Source organism: Euprymna scolopes, chromosome 1 (genome assembly GCF_053919585.1).
Source record: "Euprymna scolopes isolate OS-2025 chromosome 1, ASM5391958v1, whole genome shotgun sequence".
NCBI classification, from domain to species: domain Eukaryota; kingdom Metazoa; phylum Mollusca; class Cephalopoda; order Sepiida; family Sepiolidae; genus Euprymna; species Euprymna scolopes.
Window position 1 is genome coordinate 199554107 of NC_136482.1, and position 22500 is coordinate 199576606.

The following is a 22500-nucleotide window of genomic DNA, read 5'->3' on the forward strand; positions in this document are numbered from 1 at the left end:
AGCAAACCAAGAATAGAAAAGAAATTCAACTCGCGTTTTGTTTGTAACAACGACATTTATTTCCTCATTATTACAGCCGTGACGTCTCCGAAGTGATCTCTAACGTTATCCAAGCCTCTAATGTGATCTCGAACGTTATTTCGTTCCGTGCTCCACATCTCGCTCAAGATCATCCTTTTTCTCCTTTTTAAAATCTTTTTTTTACTGGTGACGTCATTTCCTTTGCCTTTGCATGTAGCCGTCCGCGCTATGTCACACACACACACACACACACACACACACACACACACACACACACACACACACACACACACACACACACACACACACACACACATATATATATATATATATATAAATGTAAGTGTTGGTTCGTTCGGAGTTAATTGTCTAAAAAAACACTGGACGGATGACTTCCACGTTTTAGTATAATATGTTTACTATATCCATGTGTGTTTTTATATATTTCTTTTTAATTATAACATTATACTTAATTTTTCTATGATAACTAGGTGGATTTCTTTGTACCGAGAGGCCATTTTTTTTATTTAGGGACAATTATTTATTACCGCTTCCTGTCACGTGACCAGTGTTACAATTTAGCGATTTTCCTGCTATATCTGGAGATTTTACAATCTAGCGGGAAATTCTAGAAAATCTGGAGGTATTTGGCACCCACACACTCGCATTAGATTATTAAAAATAAAGAAAAGCGTTTGAAAATACTTTAAAACATAAAATAAACTCATTCATGTAAGTAAAAAAAAGTAGCATTTATTGCCTTTGGTAACAATTATTTATTGATTATTTGTTTTGTTTTTCACCTTTTTTTCGACTAACCATTCTTAAATCTCACTATAAAATCGATTTTTCCACTAGCGATTTTCTGGACACTTCTTTCTCCTGATCTCGCGGGTTTTTTTTAAAATCTCAGTTGACAACATTGCATCACTAAAAAAAAACACTACAGGCTTAATGCAAACAGAATGTGTTTACAATATCGGTAAATTTTCAATGGGTTTAATTACATTATTTATTGATAATGTAACCATGTGATTGAACTTTAATTTAAATTAACCACTCGTGGTCGCAAAATGAATGCCGACGCTCAAAGTGTATACACATTTTGACTCCTCCCTTTACTTAAAAATTCACCAAATATCAGGAAATTAACGAATTTTAATGAAAATTGCAGTATTTTTCAAATAATGATCGCAGAATATAATGAACTAATTATTTTTACTTAACTCTTAGTGAAAATGTTTTATTTGGTTTAAACAAAAAATACCTTTACTAAAGTTATGGTTTTCAGTAGTAAATCAAAAACGCAAGAATTTATGGGTTTGTATCAGGGGCGGAGATGGGACTAGTGCCACTCGTGCCCGGCACGACCAATAATTCGGTTAATGTTATTCAAAATGGATTAAAAAATCATCCATTAATTTCAAGCAAACATACTTAGTCTGATCTCAATTAAATTACATATCTATTCAAGTTTCGATAACTAAGTAGCAAAAAATTCATAAATATATCTGGGAATAATACAAGGATGCTGTTTTGAACGGGTTGTCTTTGTCCGGTCACCGCCAGATTCATTGAAAACTCCATAACAGCGGCTATGACGTTGAACGTCCGTAATTCGTGCCAAGCCAAACCTTTACTCGTAATAATCATAATGTTAGAGAAATCCAGATTTTTCTGTAATCACCCGCAAAGTGAAGCCCACTTATAGTGCTTAAAATATTTAGCACGATCGAGCCTGCTGATGTCTGTTTTAGGAAGAGGATGAGGGACCGAGAGAGAGAGAGGGGGAGAGAAAGAGAGAGGGGGAGAGAGATCTCTAGACACATACATACTCATAAAAACATGAAGAACGATTACTACTACTGTTGCAATATGTAGTAGCACGAATAGTTCTGTGTAAACATAACCACGCGTGTATATCAGATTGTAAATAAATATCAGTGATGAAGTTATTGTTTCATTAATTAATAAAGAACAGGTTTTGAATAAGAGTGAATTTGTTTTTTTGAGGAATTTTTTTTTCGTGAATGTTGAATCATAGAAATCTACGAAAAATACGGGTTTTAAGTCATTTTATATTAATACTAAGAAACACGTCAATCCAATAAACCTTCGTAGAATTCCGTAGTGATACGTAAATACTTTGTAATTTTTTTTCATAAAAACCCTGTATGTAACTTTTCTTGCTGCATCCATCATTTCACAGCTATTTAAACCCAACTTTATTCATCAATATTACCTTTTATTCTATGGGAAAATTTAATCGCCGTTTTTGGAGAACATTACTTCAGTTGCCGAAATATTTCAGTCGCTTCACTACATTCAATTTTACCACGGACTTTATTTACGAATTCTTTGTATCTTAGAATTTTTGGATAAAATTAAGATTTTCAATGTTCTCAGTGTTTCCACGGATAACTTCAACTGGTCAAGATATCATATGTTTCAAGATTCATCAGATGGAATTTACTTTTTGAAAGTTCCCTGTATTTTGCGTATAACGTCACTTGGGCTAATTTTCCTGTGTTTCACGGGTAAGCAGATTATTCTCTAAAACATTAAAAAAAAGTTTTACTGCATTTACTGTTAATGATCTGAATTTAAAATTAGATATAATGGAAATGGATATTGTGTTAGACCTGAAAAATAGATCGTTTGGCCAGAGAAATGTAGCCGAGAAGCGAGAAATTATCAAAGTTGGGCGCCCAACTCCTTTATTGGTGAATAAGGTTAGAACTCGTTCCTTCCAATCCAAATGGTTTAATGACATTGAATGGTTATGTGCGAGTAAATCTGAGGAAAAACTCTATTGTTGGCCTTGCTTGCTTTTCACGCCTAAATCAGGACAATCATGGACTGATACTGGCTATACTGATTATAGGCATATTTTGGCTGACTGCAAAATTCATTCGAAATCAATGACTCATTTGAACAATTATAAGCGTTTAAAAACATTTGGCATGTATGACATAGTTACTGCTATTAGTGAATCTGCCAAACTTGAAAGAGAAAGGCACAATAAATTGGTCGAAGAAAATAGACAATATCTGAAACACCTGATAAACGCAATATTATATCTTTGCAAACAAGAACTACCATTGCGTGGACACGATGAAGGGGAAGATAGTCTTAACAAAGGTAATTATCGAGAATTATTGCAGTGTTTCTCTAAAATTGACAGTGTGTTTGCATCAAAACTTTCCGCAAAAGAAGGCTCTAGGCAATTTTCAGGTGTTTCCAGAACAATACAGAATGAAATTATATCTGCAATTGATAACGTGATTGCTGATGTTATTTACGCTGAAATTCAAAGTGTCCCATTTATTTCAGTGCAGGCTGATGAAACAACTGACTGTGCAATGCATGCACAGCTTTCGATCATTGTTAGGTATGTGAATGGATGCAAAATTATTGAACGATTCCTTGGATTTCATGACGTGAGCGATGACAAAAGTGCCACAAGATTAGCTGATGTAATCGAGAAGTCTTTAAATTCCTTCGATGATGCAAAATCAAAATTTGTTTGCCAAACTTATGATGGAGCAGCCGTGATGGCAGGTGAACGGAACGGAGTGCAAATTAAATTGAGAGAGAGGGGATGTAAATACGCCGATTTCATCCATTGTTATGCCCATAAACTTAATTTAGTTTTGAGTAAAAGTACGGAAAATGTTGATGGCGTTAAAATATTTTTTTCACATTTACACAACTTCAGTAAATTCACATCATCTAGTACGAAACGGAAGAGTGTGTTCCAAAAATTTGAAATCAGCATCCCATCTTTGTATGCTACTAGATGGTTTTATAAATCAAGAACTGTATCCGCTATAAAAGACGATCGTCAAAAAATAATGAACGCACTCGAAGATATTCTTGATCATGGCGAAATATGGGATGAAGCAACTCTAAGTGAAACCGACAATTTATTGTCAAAATTGAATGATTTCACTTTCATGTTTTTATTACCTGTTTTTATGTCATTTTTTCTCAAGCAGAGAAACTATTTGACATTTTACAGTGCAGAAAACTCGACGTGAAATATGCTCAAGATAAAATACATGATTTCATTCAATCAATATCAAACAATTGTGACAATGAACATTATGAAAATATGATCCAACAAACGATGACAGACATGGAGATATGTGACTAATCACACGCTCCACCAACAAAAAAAAAACTAGGGGAAATCGAATCAACTACAAAAGTGTATATTTTGAAATAATTCAAAACATCATTTCGTCACTAAAGGATCGATTCGCCAACATAAGAGACTTTTCATATTTTGAATTGCTCGATGTGAAGAAGTTTGAAGTTTTTTCCTGTACATTCCCTAAGCAACATATAGATGCGTTGCAGAAAAAATACCCTGGTATTTTTGACCTAAAATCCTTGACAAGTGAGCTCAGGTATTTGTATTCTGACAATGATTTCAAAAAATGTACCTCAAGTAAAGCTATTTTGGAGATGCTTCATGAACTCGGTTTTTTGTCTGCAATGTCTGAAACTGTGAGACTGATACAACTTTTCCTTACCATTCCCGCTACTTCAGTTTCAAATGAAAGAAGTTTCTCAACCTTGGACAGAATACGATCATTTTTAAGATGCACTATGGCTGAGGATCGACTTTCGTCTTTAGCTCGAATTTCAATTGAGAAGGAAATGCTTAAAGACTTAGAGCAAAGAAATGAATTGCACAATAAGGTAATAGAAAAATTTGCGGCCAAACCAAGACGCCTGGAGTTTATGCTCAAATGAGATGACCTTCCCAAAAACGCGCTTGACCTGCAGACATTCCTATTCAAAGGCATTTATAGACGAACACTAGCTGTAAAATGATGCAGCAAAAAAAAAAAAAGAAGTTACATACAGAATCTTTATGAAAAAAATTATTTACGTACTACTACGGACTTCTACGAAGGTTCCGAGGTTTGAGGGGTTTTCTTACTATTAATATAAAATGACATAGAACCCGTATTTTTTGTAGATTTCTATGATTCAAAATTCACGAATAAACCATTCCTTAATGAAAAAAAAGGGATTGTGAAGTGCTAATAAAAAATCAATCATTTAATTATTTTATAATTCCATGAGACAAATGACCTGGCGATTTGTGGACTTAATTGCTAACCTGGTTAGTTGTCATTGTCATAAATTTCTTTATTCTAATAAACATATTTTTCTACTCATAGTAATGAATATCTCTTTTCTTCTATACTTTTGAAAGGGAAAAAATATCTTATCTACTGTATCAACAAGACCACAAATTATATAGTATCTTGATTGTTCACAAAAAAACAAAAACAAACACCATGCAATGTACGTTAGTCAATCTGTGCTATGCAATGGAGAATCACGCAATAGCAACTATGATTACTTATTTGGGTCCAAGGACCACGGATTGGGAACTAAAGTTGACAAAGGGCAGGGGGGCACGACAAGCAATAATAGGCTAGAGTCGCCACTGGTTTGTATTACTGTACACATAGATTCGAAAAAGTTGTCAAAAAACAAATATATAACAAATAAATGTTATCAAAGGCAAGATAAGTTACGTTTCTACCAAACTGGATATATTTTTCGTGTTTTTATTCAATGTAACATGTTTATTCAGCTCGAAAACCATACAGTGTTTACCGATGTATTGGAACATTCAAGATGGCGTCTGATTCTCTCTTTAACACGGTAAGTTTGGGAAAAGGTGTTATAAATAAAAAACCGGATAAACTACTGTTAAAAACTCGCTCAATATATGTTACCGTGACATAGGTTGACATATATTCGGCGGTGTTTTAATAGTATTTTGTGTAGTTTTTTTTATTTATAACACCTTTTCCCAAATTACGGTGTTAAAGAGAGTGTGAGACGCCATCTTGAATTTTCGAATACATCGATAAACACTGTATGTTTTTCGAGCTGAATAGATACATTGAATAAAAACACAAAAAATATATCCAGTTTGGCAGAAAAGTAACTTATCTTGCCTTTGATAACATTTATTTGTTATATATTTGTTTTTTGACAACTTTTTCGAATCTATGTGTACAGTAATACAAACCCGAATTTATTTTTGCTTCTTTTAAAGCATCGTAATTTGTAACAATAAAAAATAATTTTTACAGTAACATTACGAAAAAAGCCCCTAAAGTCCGTAATTCTCGCATACTGTTCAGGAAATTAAAGATTCAATTAGATTCCTATTTCAGTCACCTAAATTATTTAGGGTGAAATGAGTTTAGGAATTTATAACCAAACCTAAATATTTTTTTTGGTAAATATCCAGATACGCTACTACAGAACACCGACCACTCTAATTTGTTTGGGCGGGGGGGGATGTGATGTTGGGGCGCACGCGCGCCAAGATCACATCCGCCCCCCCCTCTCGCGCCCCCCAATGTACAAAGTAAAATCTTCGGAAAATGTTAAATGGTGTTCTAATTGGTAAATGTCGGTGCGTTACTTACGGAAAATTTGAAAATTCGATGTTCCAGGTAAAAAACAAAACAAAAAAAACAACAGATAAATGACCCCCCCCCTACGTCAACTTGGTGTGCTTTCCTTTTCTTATTGTATTTCTTTTTCAGCTAATTTTAAATTTTCCACCTAAAAAGCGCTATAATGTATTTTTGAAAATTAGAAAATTCTATGTCATGAAAAAAAAATCCCCTCCCCCCAACGTAGTTTGCTTGGTGAAGCCGTCGTTTATGCTACAGCGTGCATGCGCGTAGCATAAACGGAAGCTGCAAAATGGTGGAAAGAAGTTCGTGGGTTCAGGGGTAAATACCATGCAAACGGTAAATTTGCCCCAAGTTTGACTATCAGATTCGTTGTCAGCGACCTCAATTACCTATAAAAAAACAAAGAGTGGTCGGTGTTCTGTAGTAGCGTATTTGGATATTTACCTTTTTTTTCTTGCTTAAAAAAATAGCATTAATACAGTAAGTTAGGTAAACTGACTTTTTCGTTTAAAAAAATGGAATTATTTCCCTTTCGTTATTAACTTAAAAAAAATTTTTTTTTTTTAAATAAATATTTTGTGTTTTATATACATAAAGTACAATTGTTGAATGTTACTGTTTTGATTATATTCGTTTTGGGGGGGGGCACAATAAAAAAATTAAGAAAGATTAAAACGAAATGAAATTTAAGTTTCCGTTCCATTTTTACAACAACCGTAAAACAGTGCATACTCAGCAGGTTTTATCGTAATTTATAAGCATATTGAAACACTAAATGAACATTTTATTTATTTTTTTGCATAATTAATAATGGAAGTATTTTTCTGTTTATTTTCTTAACATCTGTTAAAAAAAATAATTTGTACATTCTCTTGAAAAAAAGAATTAAACTTTTCTCTACTTTCACATGTGTTCCATTTTAACAAACTGAGCCACAGCAACGCGTGGCTGGGTACAGCTAGTATATATATATTAGGCCATCTTGACAGATCTTTGACATCTTGACAGATATATTTGATTTTGTATTCGGGCATATTTCATTAGATAGCTAGGGCGGAAGAAAATGTTGCGTTATAAGAATGTTCATATAAATACAAAATGGCGTCGAAGATATAAGGTTGAATTCTTTATATCGACAGATGATTAAATTCTCGCAAAATAGCATATTTTATTGCCATTACATTGGGAAATGATCGAACGCATATTTAGGCAAATAAATTCGAGGTTTGATGATCTTTTTCGAGAGAGATGTCGTCAGCAATTCTAGATCTGTAGAATTCTATTGCGTTGCACATACTAGAGAGCACGTTCTGAATGAACACGTCACAAGAATTTTTGGCAATCTTTTTATTTCGTTTATTTTTCAACAAAATAGCCTCGTTGGCAAGACCGGAAGTGAACATTATTACTAAATACACAAATAGGTGGAGATCGTCGAGTAACCCGACAGTGTTATGAACGTACATTGCCCAGTATGGGAACATTTTACGGTTTATCACACACACACACACACACACACACACACACACACACACACACACACACACACACACACACACATATATATATATATATAATATAAAAGGCTATATGTCTGTCCGTCTTTCTTTCTGTCTGTCTGTCTGTCTGTCTGTATCCATATTTTCAAACTCTTTCTCTACCAAAACTAAAAGTCGTAGAGTTCTTCATTTAGGGGCGCCATTTACGTCTGGGTGTATAACATAAGAAGGATTCCGTGTGCGTATGATTGTCTCTAATCTAAATGGTTGTGTGTTTGATTATCATAAAGAGAATCGTGTGTGTGACATGTAATTTCTGAACCTACCTCTGCTTCTTCGATGTTGGACCATCTGGAAATTTCTCATCCTGGAGGGAGACTTGATACCTGTTTGACGAAGATTTATCACTCCAAGACGATGAATGGGTTTTATAGTTTTTATTTCACTTTCCCCAGAGGTCCTGCAGAAGGTGGAAGTGAACTCGGCTTGTGTGGGTTCTTCTTTACACACGTCAGCGTTCGTCTCCCCCCTCCCCAGTTAAGAGGGGGAGACAACGGAAAAAACGTCCGTCTTCTTCAAAGCCCAAATCAAATCTCACAGATCTGGCCAACCTGACCACGTCACATATACGTAATCTGGTCAGCTGACCTTCGGTTCTGGTAAACGTGTCTACCTCCACGTTTACTCACCTCTCTCTCTCTCTCTCTCTTTCTCTCTCTCTCTCTCTCTCTCTCTCTCTCTGTAACAGTACGAGGAGCCTAAAATAATTGGATTTTTTATGGACCGTTCTTTTATGGGTCTTTAGCCGATAAATATAGTTTTTAAGGAGTCAAAAAGGGATCAAAATAGAAAAAAAAAATCCTTATACACGTTGTACATAAATCTTAGTTTATTTTTAATCAGTTCATACGCGTGTCACATTGATACAGTGGTAACGTCACCAGCTTTGAATGTCGATTAAAAAGGCAGGAAAATAAAAACGCAGACAAAATAAGAAAAATAAAACGAAAGGAACGAAGAAAACCAGAAATAGAGAAATCTAAAATAATGACAAAAACATCACACAAAAGTAATTAGAGATTTTAGCTGCTGAAGCAAACGCAATGAATATTTCTATTTTTACGGAGACGCCGGAAATAAAAGCGTGTAATAATAAACCACATCATACTTGTTCAGCAATGCTTTAATCTCTCTTTTCGACGTCTCTATTTTTAAACCGGATTTATTTCGTTTTTATGCTTCCATAGTTTTAATTTCTCTTATTTATACGGCAATCCCTTTCTTCAACATTTAAAGCAAAGCTGTTTGAAATCTCGTGTATTTCAATCGTAGGCGTATCCTTTTTCCTCCATGGATCACTCTGTTGTTGAAAAGAAATCAACTTTGAAACTTCTTAGTCTTTCTTTCTCATCAAATCTTTCTTGGAGTTCATATATTAAATCCATTGCCCTTTCTGCTTCTTGTAAATAAGTTCTAAAGTCTTTCTCTACAACTCTACTATTGGACTATCTATGAAGTACTGTTGTCATACTTGAGCTAGTGAAGATCCTTGAAAAGGTGCAGAAACGTAATTTGATTGGCTTTACCCTGTTTTCTCTGCAACCTATCTTTCACAGACGTGATGTTGCTAGTCTCAGTTTTTTATATAAATATTTTTATAGCATGTGTTCTTCAGAAGTGTCATATCTATTCCCTGCTTCCTTTGTACCAGCTCGTTTGTTTCGTTAGTCTCGTGGTCTTCATCAATTCGTCATTTTAATATCTTATTTTAATAAAGCTTCCTATTTCAGAAGCTTCTTTCCAACAACTAAAAGATTATGGAATTCCCTTCTTGCTGGTTGTTTTCCTCCTACCTATAACTTTTGCTTTTCGATAGGTATCTCCTGCCTTTTTAATAACTATCTTTTGTTCTTGCTGGCTCCTTACAACAAGTGACTTCATGCCTTGTCTGGAGCGTTTTTCATAAAAATACAGGGTGGAACGATAAAACGATAAAATTATCGAAATAAAGCAACACCACATTATTTTAAAACTTTTACTGAAAAAATCAATCCAGGCAACTCGATTATGTAGTAGAGCTGACAGCCTCAATCATCGTCTTAATATGGGTCTGGAACTGGGAGCATGCCTTTTCCACAAGCGCCGTTATGAGCTTGGAAAATACTCGGCAGATGGTGGTGATCAAGCTGGCTTTCGTGTTGTAGGAGGTCATGTTTGTGATGTTTTCAACATATGACCAAACGTAGTAGTCCAGCAGATTCAGATCGGAAGAGAAGAGGAACAGTGAGACAAGAGTAGAAAGTCGTAGCACGCCTTCTGAAACCAAGCTTGGGTCTCTTTGGATTTGTGGGCACCGAATCCTGCTGCCACACTCAGGGTCTGCCAGCGGCCACCTGATTACACAAGGGGATAGCCACACACTTCAGCATATCCAGTTAAACTGTGGTCTTGATTTTCAAGCCGACCTCAGAGGTGTAAGGTGGCACGATGTGGCCCTCACTTGAAACCACATCAAAAACCATAACCGTGACCGTAATTTTTTTTTTCGTCATCCTGGGCAAGTCCCTGTTGTTTGTGGCAATCCGGCAATGTATTTTGAGGCTGCTGGCAATGGTCCTGTTGCCATAACTTGGATCGGTAGAGAGCATGAGTTGTACAGCGATGCATCTCCAATCTTGCTCATTGAACATTGTGTCACTTTCAGACATGATAGAAGGCTCCTATCGCTCTTGGGATTTGTACACAACTGGCCAACTAGTAGATGATCTGCAAAAAAAAAAAAAAAAGAAAACCGGTTTTCATCAAATGAAAATGGAATCATTTTGTCTTTTCTATGCCAACAATTTTATCGTTCCACCCTGTACAGAATTATATATATATATATATATATATATATATATATATATATATATATATATATATATATATAGGGTGACCCCCCCCCAAAAAAAAAACAAAAACAAAAGCTAAATGGAGGCCATCTAGAACATATGCTGAAGAACGGAGAAAAAAAGGCCAAAGACCCTAGTGTTTTGATGTGATGTTTTGAATATAATAAACTAATTATGATCAAAGTTTCATTTCATTCAGACAAAACACTAAGAAACGGGGCCTAATTAGAGTTGGGGCCTGTTTTTTGGGGTCACCCTGTATATATATAATTATTCCAGGTAAATATTTTCCAGAGGTATAGCAACTAATGAAGTTTTAACAAGGTTAATATAAGAGTGCTCAATATTGAAGTAGGGCAAGATATATTTTTTTTATTTTTTTGTAGCTACACATTCATGAGCACGTTTTGGTCAGTTACAAGTTACTAGAGACCTTTTCAGTAGATGCTGCTTATAAAGAAGTTAAGTCCGAAAGATTACGGACTAAACTTCTGTATTAAAAATATCGGCTGAAGATGTCTCTAGTTTCTTGTAACTGGCTGACCGAAACATGCTCATGAATGTGTAGAGACATATAAATGCTGAAGTAAAACAAATAAAAACAAATAAAAAGTATATACACAGACACAACAGAAAAGAACGGACAGCCATAGAAACAGTTTATTTCAATAAACATAATTTATAGAACAAAATCAAAAATAAATGGTCACAAATTTAAAAACTAATACTTGGTTGACATTCCCTTTACTATTTTTAATGCTAGGATCCTTCTAGCTATGCCATAATCAGTTGAGGAATATTATCTTGAATTTCTTACTGTGTCTGAAGCAATAATGCTAAAAATTCAGGCTTAGAAGATGGTTTCCATTTTTTTTTTCTTTTGTGAAGGTTCCGGTCTAAAATGTGCCAAATGTTTTCAATTGACTTTAAATCCCATTTTGATTTAACTTACGTTGTGTTGCCCTCGCAGAGTTACAAGGAGCTCCGTCTTCCATAAATAAGGAGTTAACTTGATTCATTTTATCACTTGAGAATATTGGTAGGCGTCTTTCAAGTAATATTGAAACATATTTAGCAGAATTGATGTTTCTTTCGCACTCCACCAAGTCTGAGCGACCATCACTCTAAATTGCACCCCATACAGTGATCACCACTTATCAAGGCCCGGAAGCCACTCAGGGATAAGGGTTATTGCAAGTACATTACGTTGGTGTGGAGATTTGCTGAAGTGTTTAGTTTTGGTCCAAAGGGTCCTAGGTCTCTCCACCATCTCACAACGCCAATCATTTTTATGCTTGATGTTGTCAGGACAAAGAAGAGGTTTCTTTCTCGCAGTTCTACGATATTAGCTCAACTTGTGAAGATACCTGACAGCTGTTCTGGGACTGACACCAGCTTGTGTTGGAATATCAAAAGCTTTGCACCGAGGATCCTCTTCAATATTTTTTCACAAGTCGCAAGGTTCTTTCAGAGGGCGGGGCGACCTAGATGAGGTTTTGTGCACTCTTTGTCCTCTCTTATGTATTGTATGATCAATGTATTAACAATAGAAAGAAGTATACTCTAGGATATTTCAGCACTAGTTTGATCTGTAACTATAAATAAGCATCTATTAATCGTAGGGAAAATATTTTTCTTGATGTTTATTCTTTTTCGTCAAGTCTGTGCATATATATATATAATTTCTTGCATTCACATAAAATGATGTAAGGAGATATAATATTTTATGCATCGATTTTCATTACTTACTTACCAAGTGCTGAATACGGTAGGAGATCTGGTAGAAAGTCATTAAAATATTTTTATGACAATTAAGCAAAACAGATTTTAACCAAACGTGCGCATCAACAATATACAAAACAGAACAAAAAAGTAGCCGAACTCGTTTTTGCCAGAGAAGCCCTTTCATTGGATAATGAAAACATAAACCAGTGAGAAGCAATAACGATAAAGCTGATTAGTTAGCTAACCACATGTATATAAAAAAACAAATAACACAAATCCCATGTATTTTAGGCCAACAATTCCCTACAGTGATGAAATGTGGAAGCCTCTCTATAGCTTAATTCCCGTAAATATATTTTCATAACTTGCTATATATATATATATATATATATATATATATATATATATATATATATACTAGCAATTGGTGCCCGGCGTTGCCCAGGTATTTTGTGGTGTATGCTGAGAAAAAAAAGGTCGATTTTTTAAAACTTTGACCCCTATTATGACCTCTTAACATTTATTGTTTAGGGATCAAGTAAAGTTAATAAGTTGGATCCATGTCCAAGTAATCTATATCTAAAATACCACGTGTTTAGACCCAAAATTGTAGGAGGAGTTTGGTAGAGTTCTCAAAGGCCAAATCGTTGAATATTGACCACTTAATTGCCAAATGTCTGTCGAAAACCTATCACATCGATTTTCCCAAATCTCAGTACCCTGTATATCAAATTTCGAATCTGTAGGCTTAAAATTGACAGAGTTTTAGCGTAGGGAAATGCACACAGACGCACAGACACACACAGACACTATCACTTATATATATATATATATATATATATATATATATATATATATATATATATATAAACATAAACATCATATATATAAGGATAATAGTACGCCATATATATAACAAAAGACCATTATTTACTGAAGTGAAAGGAAAACCCGGGGGAACTTTACCCAAAAATAAATCTATATTTTTTTGTGTGTATTGATAGTCTTATCAACACCCCTTTTTTCTATTTATTTAAAAAGAAAATACAACTTTGTTATTTATGAGTCGTGGAATTGCATTCATCTACAAAAGATCTAGCTAATGTGCATATATTTTATCGTTTTTAATTAATTCCCTATTAGTTTTTTTTTTCGGTTCTCTTATACGATGATCATCTTTATTTAACTATTACGTGTAATTATATTCATACATATATTCTATATGATTTATATTTTCGTAATATTTGCGTAGAAATGAAGAAAATCAAATTTACTGTGTATTTAACGTGTGTTAGTCGGCGGGCTTGGTTGATGAAATGTGGAAGCCTCTCTATTGCTTAATTCCCGTAAATATATTTTCATAACTTGCTATATATATATATATATATATATATATATATATATATATATATATATATATATATGTGTGTGTGGGGGGGACGTGCTAAAATACCTTTCCACTTTGTTGGTTTACTAAATTTTTTGTAAAGTCGTAAAAAATGGAGATTTTTTTCATAACATTTTTTTGGGATTTACACAAAGAGGCGTTGTCTATTTTTACTTTTGAAGTGCATCTAAATTTAACCCGACGCTGAATTAACTTCACTTTTATATCCGGGACTTTCATTGTTTATACAGTGTTATTTTTGTTTCATTTTTTTTTCACTTCTTTTGATCATTTTTCTTGTTTCTTTTTTCTGCCTGAGGCCATAAAATAAACACTGCCGGAATAAAATATTACATTAGTGACATTTACTCTAATATTTGGTCTACTTAAATATTAAAAGTGCGACCTTTACATTGATTTTAAAAAATAATATTCTCCGATTAACAGAGTAAATCCAAGAATAACATTATCTTATACATGTTATGCAAAAAAAAAAATAAATCATTAATTCCAAGTTATACTAAAAGATTTTCAAAATATATAACTTGTGAATAGAAAACAGTAGATTACCATTTTGAAAAAGAAATCATATAGAATTACCAATATTGAAGGAATGTACGTACACTTCCGTCTTGTCAAGGCAGCCATCACTAAGTCTAAACTCTAATGCTATCATACTAAAGGTATCAATACACATACGCAACATAGCAGTGATATTAGAGCTTATACCCAATGTAATTGTAGAAACGCGAATAACTATCGACTAGGGGAATTATATAGTCTTTGACATTGTATATAAGTGCAACACAGTGACGTAAATAAGAAGCATATCAAAATTGGGTCTACAGGCGAAGGTTTACGAAGAGATTTAAAAATCACATGTGTAGGATCCAAAAATTTGATTAATAGGGAATTAATCAGAATTAATATCCACTTTGAGTTGTATTAGTCCATATTGGGAAGAGCGAATAAATATATACCCAATAAAAGAAAAATGCAACTTATGCCTTCTCGTATTCTACCACAGAAGAAAATTTACTAAAATAAAAGTAGGAGATTCTACAAAACTGTTTACATTAGGCTTTACATATGTTTAAAAATTAGTTAACATTAATAAATTAAATAAAATATCAAAATATGGAAGCAATACATATTCTAATTATGTACCAATTTCAATATTTTTTCCGATTCCGATACAATTACCGATTCCATAACAAATTCTCTGTCATGGTGCAATTACCGATTCTTTAAAATAAATCTCAAATATTTAACCATAAAGTTGTTATTTTTGCCGATTACTGTAAAAAAACACACGAAAAATGTGCATATATTTTCTCAAACGTAAACGTTTGTGGGTGTGGTCTAGAGATTTTAGTTTTACAAGTAATTTAAAATAAATAAATATTTATTATTTTATTATTGCTATCAACAGTAGAAAAGATTGTTTCAAAAAATAAAATAAAAAAATAATGAAAAGAATCGTTTTTGAACTTCGAAAATATGCAAAAAATTTCGATGCAACAAAAAGTTCCGATTTTTTCGATTCCGATTAATCGTCCCAGCACTAACATATTCAATACAATATTATTTTCTGCACAGAGAAGTGTTTTATTGTAACCCATTTCACATTTCTAAATAACAGAAGTAAGAATATTGATTAAATGATTTCCAAATTAGTTTAATTATATGTTAATATATTAATATATTAATTAATAATATATAATAATATATAAATATAATAATATATTAACATAATAATATATTAATATAATAATATATTAATATAATAATATATTAATATGATAATATATTAATATAATAATATATTAATATGATAATATATTAATATAATAATGTAATAATATATTCATATATTAATATAATAATATATTAATATATTAATATAATATAATAATATATTAATGTGATAATATAATGACATATTTATATAATAATATAATAATATATTAATATAATAATATATTAATATAATAATATAATAATATATTAATATAATAATATATTATTATAATAATATAATAATATATTAATATAATATAATAATATATTAATATACTAATATATTAATATAATAATATATTATATGGATATGAGGATAAACATATGTTCACGTACGAAATTATATTCGACATTTTTTTAATTTTTACTTTAGTTGAACTTCTCAGAAATCAAGGGGCTCACTACCCGGGACTAACACTTGATCTCTATATGAGATACATAGATATTCGAATGTTCCATTTAAGTTCTTTATTTCTCAAACACTGAGTTAGTAAAGAAATTGAGAACATAATTTTCCTCTCCTCAATTAACCATTTTCATACGTAGTAGTATATCTTTTGTTTTGGTCTCTTGGTCTTACTGGATTCTTGGACAAAAATGTATCTAGTCTGGTAGAGTATTCAGCTTCGTACTATTACTTGTGGGTTAATGTTGTGGAGAACCACCCTTTGAATCGACTCAACTATCTTCCATATATACCAGAACTCTTAACGATCCCAGGTAGAGCTCTAGTTCCGGAGTTAACCTCACGTGCTGTAACCTTTTGTTTGTCTTTTGTTTGTCTTTTGTTAATACACGTCTTGTCTCGCACCTTTGTTCTGTTTTCATTGTGGCTAATAGAAAGGAGATCTTATTTGGGCCGCGAATACTATGTGAGTTCTCTCCAGTAGGCATTCAGGTTCTCTCCAGTAGGCATTCAGGTTCTCTCCAGTAGGCATTCAGGTTCTCTCCAGTAGGCATTCGAGTGTGTGTATAAATGTGTGAATATACACTTGAATTGTATGTTGGATGTGTGTAGGTGTGCGCGTCATATAAGTATTTACCTTAATATCAGTAGAGACAAAAGTTTGATAGGAAATATGAAAAAACACTCGTCTAGCTGAAACCACTGTCAATAATTTTCCCCATTCTTTATCTGTGTCTAAATCAAAACGTAGATTTCATAAACAAAGCTTCTTTCTTAGAACTGCACGCCTGTGGAACTCTCTTCCGTTTGCCTGTTTCCCACATTACAACTTGGATGTCTTCAAGCCCAACATAAACAAATTCCTGATAAACCGCCTCCTTAAGACACTTTATCAAATGTCCATTACTAACGATGACTACGGTATTGTCCCATTGATTACTGTACACGCAATAACCCTTATCCCCGAATGGCTCCCGAGCTTGATAAGTGGTGACTCCGATGTAAAAAAAAAAAACATAACGCTAAGTGTACTGACGCCATCAATGCTTAGAATAAAATTTTTAACGGCCAATGAAAATAAACTAAGGGAACTTGAGAACATTAAGTGCAATATAATTATGAAATTTCTTTGCGAAAATGACGATAGATAATAAAATTTGAATTCAAAATACTTGCCGAGTCTTAAAACCGCCTTTTTTCACTTCTTCACCTCACATCTTCCACTACTTTAACTCTTTGCCATTTGCATTAAGTCGTTGTATGCATCTTAAATAAAAGTAGAAAAAAACTTTTATCTAATATATAAAAAGGCAAAATGACCGCGAGCGTTTGTGTATGTCCGCAAAGGCTTTTTTCATTGGATTTCTTGCGTCAGATTCCGCGAGAAGTTTTTGCATACTTTCCTAATCGTAATATCCGGCATTCACAAACAGCCTTTCATTCACTATCCCCTTTGGCCTAATGGTTAGCGAGGAAAACTAATTACCCTACGTTTTTGAGTTCTCTCTCTTTATCCGCTATCCCTTTTTTTTCGTTCTTATGCCAATATCTTCCACCCGGGAAAAAGTTAATTACCAACTAATTTAATTCAATAATTATTAATTTTTTTTTGCGTTCTTTTCCTCCTTCGCAGTACGGGTTCGAGCCTTCCTGCCTACTTTTTTGTTTGTTTTCTGTTCAACACATACTTCCAAACACCCGGGAAACGTCGAACACCCAGGCTAGTATAAAAATAAGTCTGGAATATAAAATTATATTTGACCCAATTTGAGAGAGAGAGAGTAATTGTCTGTATTTTTGAGATAAGGTGTTTTCATTTATTGAGATTGTCGGATTGAGATTGTCGGACTGACTTCCTCATCTTGGTTGTTATAGTCACAACGTTTCGGCCGTTTTGTCCTCCGGCCTTCATCAGGTGTTTTGTATCGAACTGGGGAACCGTTTGTTAGGAATCTTGAACCCACCCCTTTATTATTATTACGGGAGTAACATGTTCGGACTCCAGCTAGGCTCTGGGACATAGTTGCTGATTCTCTGTTTTGAATGTTACTTTTCATTACCTTCGTTCAGGATTGAACTCAGCACCTTTGGGTAACTGTAAACTTTGATACAACGTCTAGGACCACTCGGCCATATGTCACTATATTTATAATAATAAAGGGTTGGGTTCGAGACTCCTAACAAACGGTTCGCCAGTAAGGTACAAAACACCTGATGAAGGCCGGAAGGCAAAACGGCCGAAACGTTGTGACTATAACAACTAAGACGAGGAAGTCAGTCCGACAATCTCAATATATATATATATATATATATATATATATATATATATATATATATATATATATATATAAAGTAAGAATATGTGTAAGGACGCTTCTCCAACAATATACTTAGCGATGTTTGGATCTACAGACTTAAAATTTGATATTTAGGGTATTCAGACATGTGGAAAAAGTTTTAATCAGTTTTCACCCGGAAAGTTGTGGGTCATCGGATTTTAATCGATTTGTCAACTGCTTCACGACTACGCATGCGCGAATCGTTCGCATTGTGTTAAGGATAAGTAAGTTTAAATATATATATATATATATATATATATATATATATATATAAAATAAATAAAAAATAAATAAATAAAAGCTCTTCTTCGCTGTCTTGAACAATATTTAAATGAAAAAAATGCCGCTAAATATGCACAATTTATATATATATGTGTGTGTGTGCGTGTGTGTGCGTGTGTGTGTGTATGTGTGTGTGCGTGTGGGTATGCACTCGTAACGTATTATTTTATAATAAAAGTATATATACACGAAATAGTTCTATATAGTTATTAAATTAAAAATAGACAAGTGAGCGATACTGAACGACTTTAAAATTAGTTTCATATACAACCCCCCTCCTCCCCGGCATATCTACATTTTTTCTTTTTTTTTGGGGGGGGGAGTATTTGCTTGGTTCTTTCAGGTAACGGTGAACGTTGAAATAAACCCAGTCTACCTCACCTCGACATTCTTGTCTCTGTACTAACCCTTCCCTTCAACACACACACACACACACACACACACACACACACACACACACACACACACACACACACACACACATATATATATTAAACTGGACACTAGTCAATCTGTTCGGCTTGAGATAAAGTTCATTTTTATTCTTATCTCTTGTTTAAACGATATCTCTTTTCTCTCCATCCTCATCTCAATACTCTCCGACACTAACTGTTTTACTATTTTCTTATCTCTATCCTTCACCGATTAAATCATCATCATCATCATCATCATCATCATCATGATTCGCTATGTCATTAACATCTTTCTTTTCTTATTTCTTTTTCAATCTTGCCATCGTATTGGTTCTCTTCCTTTCTTTATTAAGCTTGTTTTTCATTTTGGGTTTTATTCTTTTTTTCTTCTTTTTAATGACGTTTCACACAACAATTTATTTTAATGGCGTTTCACGTTTAACAGAACAATTTATTTTAATGACGTTTCACACAACTTATTTTAATGACGTTTCACACAACAATTTATTTTAATGACGTTTCACACAATCATTTATTTTAATGACGTTTCATACAATAATTTACTTTAATGACGTTTCATGCAACAAAATATATTAATGACGTTTCACACAATTTATTTTAATGACGTTTCACACAACAAAATATATTAATGACGTTTCACACAACAATTTATTTTAATGATGTTTAACACAACAGTTTATTTTAATGACGTTTCACACAATAATTTATGTTAATTACGTTTCACACAACAATTTATATTAATGACGTTTCACACAATTATTTATTTTAATGACGTTTCATACAATAATTTATTTTAATGACGTTTCACACAATAATTTTCTTTTTCACATATTTTCATCAACGTTTTTTTTTTCTTTTTGAACTTTACTTCTTTTTCTTTACTTTTTTTAAAAAACATTTCATTTCTTTACTTGCTTTTTAGAACTTTATTTCTTTTTGAAATGATTTAAAAACGTATTTTTTCCTTTTTTACTTTTTAATTTTTAATCATTATTAATTTCGTTTTCATTTTTTCATGTAATACGCCTTTTAATATTTTTCTTCCTTTGTCCTTGTTTAAACAATGGTTTCTTTCTTTTTAGAATATTTAAGAAGTCATTATTTCTTTCTCACTTTATTTTTCTTTCATTTTCTCGTGAACTTACCTAACCCATCTTTTATCTCTCTTTCTCGTCTTATTCTCGCAATAATTCTGCCTTTCACTCTTTCGTCAGATAACGCAAACTTTTGGCAAACTTTCTTCCTTTCTACGTGAATTCAGCGAACGTTTTAGCCGCCCCCATCTTGCCCTTCGCTGCAATTCCAGATCAAAACTGTTTACAGTATCGGTGGAGAGAGAGAGAGAGAGAGAGAGAGAGAGAGAGAGAGAGAGAGAGAGAGAGAGAGAGAGAGAGAGAGAGAGAGAGAGAGAGAGAGTTTGTGTGTGTGAGTGTGTGCGCTCGCGCGTGCGTGTGTGCTGGGGCATCCATGGCAAGTTACTATACCGGTGCCTACCTGCTCGACGGGTGTGCCGTACGGACGTCTAAGGTAGGTAAGCTTACCAACGCACCGAACAAAAACGGGCGAAGAAGCGTCAAAGTATCAGCCTGCCATAGATGATACTTGAATGAAACGTCACAGTCTTAGGAGGCTGGCTGAATACCCATCCCTCATCATCTGGCCTCACTGTTGCATCCTCTACGTTCTTCCCTAGTCTTTATCCCCTCTCTCGACATCCTCCCCCTCCTCTTCCTCTTCCTCTTCGCGTTTAGATCGTTTTTGCTGTTGTCTTCCTCTCTCTGCCGCGGCCGTAAAGTCGGCAACACCTCAATACTCAGCGCTCCCCGGCATATTTCTGCTGCTGCTGCTGCTGCTTCCGCTGCCTGTGGCTTTACAAAGAAAAAAAAAATCTAATAACTAAAAAAAATATATATTTATAATAATTTCAATAACATTTTTTTTTTCTTCAAACATTTTCAAATGTGAAGCTGCCGTTTTTTCTGGCAGCAAAAATTTCGTCTGTGTTAAATGTGGACTTTTACCGGTAATTTGTGTTCAGAAAACGGACTTGAGCAAGGTTAGTTTTGCCTGTAATTCGACGCAATAATATCTTTAACCCCTCCCCCAAAACCCCACCTTTCTCAACCCCACCCCCAAATACTCACTAAAAAAAATTAAATCGAACGTCTTCCATCGATATCAATGTTCACCCTAAACTGTTCTAAACTTATTTCTTTGACAGAATTTGACTTCTTCATAAATGTTGTTAGATTAAATCGTCTTTTTGTTTTGTTGTTTTATGAATTGTTTCAGTTAGTCTGAAGATTTCCTTCAATGGAATGAAACACTAACGTTTATGTACAATCTATTCGTCACCAGCATATTATATATTAATAATAATAATTTCAGTTTTGTTTTGAAGAATTGTTTAAAGATATACTCAAGCCAAAAATATATGTGTGATATAAGTTTTTATACCAAACAGTAATATATATATATATATATATATATATATATATATATATATATATATATATATATATATATATATGATTAGTTTTTTTTGGAAAAAGAATTCCAGCAGAGTGCTCAATTAAAAGGAAAATCCAAATTTTAAGAGCGTACTTATATTTTGTGTACAGAAAGTTGTTAGACGAATATTGGCTGAAGAGAGCTTGATAAGGATACCTTAAACGGGCCTTATTATCGGGCTTGAAACCGACGGTACCAATGACCTGTCTCAACTAACAACTTTCTGTACACAATATATATATATATATATATATATATATATATATATATATGAGTATATATATATATATATATACTCATACACACATATAAAATAATTAACCTATCAAAGAGTAAATCTTTAACAAAGTAAAACTTATCAAGATAAAAAAGCTCAGCACTATTGAGGGGAGCAACAACGATGGCATGAAAATGAAATAAATAAAATAAAGGCAGAGGAATAAAAGTTATATCAAACTTGATTATAACATCAGAATAATAAAGAAAAGTTTATAGACAATTAAATTTCATAATTATATCTCCTCCCCTTCTTTCTCCACTTTCTCTTCGACCTTCCCTATTTTTTTCTTTTCTTCTTTTTTATTAGTTCTTCTTAATTGACCCCAATTATTTCATAGTGACATATAATTAAAAAAAATATTACCTACATGTATATACTACATGTAATTAAAAAAAAATTACCTACATATATATAATACATATAATTTTAAAAAAAAAATATTACCTACATATATATACTACCTG

General features: G+C 33.2%; 1 protein-coding gene and 1 long non-coding RNA gene across 31 annotated transcripts in view; one reads left to right on the forward strand and one right to left on the reverse strand.

Moving 5' to 3' along the window:
- Nucleotides 1–22500, forward strand: part of LOC145279450 (E3 ubiquitin-protein ligase TRIM45-like) — a 556560-nt gene that overhangs the window by 315021 nt on the left and 219039 nt on the right. For 2 of the 30 annotated variants that reach the window (XM_080130841.1, XM_080130810.1), the window contains exon 1: nt 21040–21301. The exons of 24 other annotated variants lie outside the window; for them this stretch is intronic. The gene's annotated coding sequence lies outside the window, so the exon portion shown is untranslated. Of the gene's footprint in view, nt 1–21010; nt 21302–22500 lie in introns of those variants that run through there. 4 more of the 30 variants (XM_080130773.1, XM_080130736.1, XM_080130850.1 and 1 more) reach the window with 4 other exon arrangements.
- Nucleotides 17379–20477, reverse strand: LOC145279636 (uncharacterized). Its single transcript, XR_013868419.1, has 2 exons — nt 20391–20477; nt 17379–17456 (listed from the first exon to the last, which is right to left on the reverse strand). It is a non-coding gene; the product is annotated as an uncharacterized LOC145279636 (long non-coding RNA).